Below are 4,223 nucleotides of genomic sequence, written 5' to 3' on the forward strand. Positions count from 1 at the left end.
AAGAATGAAAAGACAAGCCACATACTTTTGAGAAAATATTTGTAAAACACATACATGAAAAAGGACTTGTACCCAAAATATACAAGGAACTTTTTAATCCCAACAATAAAGTTTAAAAGAGGGAAAAATATTTAAACAGACAGCTCACCAATAAACAGATGGCAGATAAGTGTATGAAAAGATGCTCAACATCACATGTCATTAGGGAATTACAAATTAAAACAATGAGACACCACTACACACCTATTAGAATGTCTAAAATCCAAAGCACAGACAACACCAAATGCTGGTGACAATATGGACCAACAGGGATTCTCATTCATTGCTGAATGTACAAAATGGTACAGCCACGCCTGAAGACAGTTTGGCAGTTTCTTACAGAGCTACACAGTATTACCATGTGATCCAACAATCACACTCCTAGGTATTTACCCAAATGGACTTAAAACTTAAATCTATACAAAAATGTGCACACTAATATTTATAGCAGCTGTTTTCAAAGTTCCAAAAATTAGAACCAACCAACATGTCTTTAAATAGGTGAATGAATAAACAAATGGGGATATCCATACAATGGAATATTATTCATCGATTAAAAAGAAATGAGCTATCAGGCCACTAAAAGACATGGTGCCACATAGGATGCATGTTGCTAAGTGAAAGAATCCAGCCTTGAAAGGCTAAATACTCTATGATTCCAATATATAACATTCTTGACAAGGCAAAACTGTAGAGACAGTATAAAATCTGTGGTTGTCGGATGTTGGGAAAGTGGAAAGCAGGGGAATAAGTAGAGCACAGGAGATTTTTAGGTCAGTGAAGCTATTCTGCATAATACTGCAATGGTGACATGACATGACATTATGGATTTGTCAAAATCCATAGAAGTGTACAACACAAAGAGGAAACCCTAATGTAAACAATAAATACTAATTAATAATAACTATTGGCTCATTAATTGTAACAAAGGTAACACACAAATGCAAGATGTTAATAATCGGGGAAACTGGGGTGGTGGTGAAAGGAATGTATGGGGAATCTACATTGGGATGTTTTTTTTTGTAAATTTAAAACTTCTCAAAACTAGGCTATTAATTTAAAAAAGAAGTTTCTGAAACATAACAAAGCATGGCTTCTGAATTTAAAGTTTAATAGGAAATTGAAAAAGGAAATGGTCATTATTAAACTTTTAATTATATTGTTGGAACATGAAATGGAAGAATGAGTTCAAAACAGGAAATATGTAAAGAAATTTTAAATATGATGAAAAAGGTAAAGTGACATGAGAAAGATCTGGGAGATAACAATCAGGACGAGGAAGAGGCAACTCTCACTGAGGGAATAAATAATAAACAGAAGTTGAAAGCAAATGAGATTATATTTTCCCCTTTCTGAATTTCCACAGGTCATGAAATCTTGCCTAATGAGGATAAAAATGAATTCATTACCATCATTACCCTTGAGGACTCTAGTATTCAAAGATTTCCAGATCACATTAAAAAAGAAATTCAAACTATGCGCTATTTACAAGAGTAACATTTTAAAAAGTGACAAAAAAGATGAAAAATAAACAAGTAGGAAAAATATAGAAAACAATTGCAAACTATCAAAAAATAACAGTAGCCATGAAGAAATGTTAGAGTAGATAATATATCTAAATTTAAGGTCAAAATCATTAATAGAACAGAAAAGAATAAATTTATAATGACAGAATAATCTATTAATAATCCTCAATAGTCATAAAACCCTTGCTTTAGATATGACTAAGGTAAAATGCTCTCAACTTAAGGTAAACTTGATAAAACCTTATACTGAAACACAGTAATACAAGCCTTTCAGAATTTCACAGATAAATAAAAAATCAGGAGATAAAAGATTGATTTAAATTATTTGATAGGTAATCTCAGTCACATATATATATATATATATATATGTCTACATATATATGTCTAGAATTTTGATTCTATAAACAAAATATACATCTTCTCTTTTAATTCATAGAACGTGTAAAAATATCAATCAGTATTGATCATGTATCCAGAATCCAGAATTCCAGAATCAGTTTTTGTATTATACTTTGTTATAATCTGAAAATTTAGAAAATAACAATAAAAATATAACTCCCACCAAAAAATATCAAATGCTTGAATATTAAGAAACACTGCTCTAAATAACATCTGAACTAAAAGGAAAAATCAAAATGGCAAATTATCTAGAAATTATCAGAAATGTGAGAATATCATTATAAAACTCATGAGATACAGTTAATGTTACAGAGTTAATGTATTTGGAGGAAAAAGTATTCTCAAATATTTTTCACCATTAATAAACAATTTAAAGATAAATAAGCTATTCGGTTTTAGACACTAGAAGAAGAACAATAAAATACATTTAAAAGTAGGAATTAATAAAGATAAAAGGATATATTAATGAAATAGAAAGCTAAAATTCAGTGGAAATAACTAAAAGCAAAAACCGGTTCTTTCAAAAGATCAATAAAAGTAGACAAAGGTTTGTTAAGGAAAGAAGGCAGAAAATGAAAATGTACATTTAGAGTTTAAAGTGGATCAACCTACAAAGGAGGAAGAGGTAAAATATACAATGTGTGGCTCTATAGAAGAAATATTTATATCTAGAGAAAAACAGAATATTTTCTAGAAAAATATGTTATCACAATTATACTGAGATAGAAAACTGAACATAAATTAACTATAGCAGAAGTTGAAAAGGCTGTTAATTATTTAGCTTTTATAAAAGATGCTGACAATGGAATATGGAGCAACTACATAAAAGAATGAAGTTGTGAAGCATGCAACTCGGTGTATGAAACTTGAGGACAGTATGCTGAGTGAAATGAGCCAGAAATAAAAAGACAAGCACCGTAATGCCTCACCAATATGAACTAACTATAATGTGCAAACTCTGAGAATTAAATCCGAGCGCACAGGATATTACAACATTATTGTAAATGTTGTAGACTGTAAGCTCTTACAGCAGTCACATCTATTCCTGAGATGTAACAGTTATTTCTAAATTCTGAGATGCTGAGCTCTTTGTGTATAACCTGGTCATTTCCTGGAACTGTGACTCAGCTACAGTTCTGCAGCTATGAAAGGCAGCATTACTCCATATAGCAACTGTAAAACTGAAAAAGAGACCAGACTTCAATAAGAGATATGAATGATGCAGATCTGGTTAGGATTAAGGGAAATCAGAATACAGGGTAAAGGATGATACTGACTGTGTTTCAAAACCTCAACTTTTTTGTGTGACACCAAAGGAAGAGATGTTTATTTGGTGCAAAATTTATATTTTCTGTAGCACGCTATCTAATTTATCTTGTATAGTCAGTTCATTCAAACACCATAATTGCATGGAAACTTGAATAGGGAATAAGATCTTGTTGGTTTCTACAGGTTGTCGTGATGACTCAATACATCCCAGAGTAACTTGTGCAGAAAATAAAAAAAAAGTATTTGCAAAGTCCCGTTAAAGGACTGGGGAAGGGCGGGCCGCGGTGGCTCAGCGGGCAAAGTGCTTGCCTGCCATGCCGGAGGACCTCGGTTCGATTCCCGGCCCCAGCCCATGTAAAAAACAAACAAACAAACAAAATACAATAAAACAAGAAAATGTTTAAAGATGTTTCCCTTTCTTCCTTCTATCCTTCCTTCCTTCTCTCTGTCTTTCCTTCCCTTCCTCCCTCTCTCTTTAAAAAAAAAAAAAAAAAAAAAGGACTGGGGAAAAAATATGGAAATATTAAACTTTCCCACATGGGGAATTCCTGATGTTCTTTCAAGCATTTGGGACTATCAGTATAATAAGCTCTTGGAGCCCTTGCTCTTGGAGCGTGCCCTTTTGAAACTTATTCCTACAAAGGAGAAGCTAACCCTACTTATAATTATGTTTGAGTCACCCCCAGAGAACCTCTTTTCTTGCTCAGATATGGTGTCTCTCTCTAAGCCAACTCAGCAGGTAAACTCATTGTCCCCCCACCCCCACCCCACAACGTGGGACATGACTCCCAGGGGTATAAATCTCCCTGGCAATGTGAGACATGACTCCCAGGAATGAGCCTGGACCCAGCATTGTGGGGTTGAGAAAGCTTTCTTGACCAAAAGGGGAAAGAGGAATGAAACAATAAAGTTTCAGTGGCTGAGATATTTCAAATAGACTCAAAAGGCCATTCTGGGGGTTATTGCTATGCATTAGATAGATATTCATTT

The sequence above is a fragment of the Tamandua tetradactyla genome, chromosome 3 (genome assembly GCF_023851605.1).
Source record: "Tamandua tetradactyla isolate mTamTet1 chromosome 3, mTamTet1.pri, whole genome shotgun sequence".
NCBI classification, from domain to species: Eukaryota; Metazoa; Chordata; class Mammalia; order Pilosa; family Myrmecophagidae; genus Tamandua; species Tamandua tetradactyla.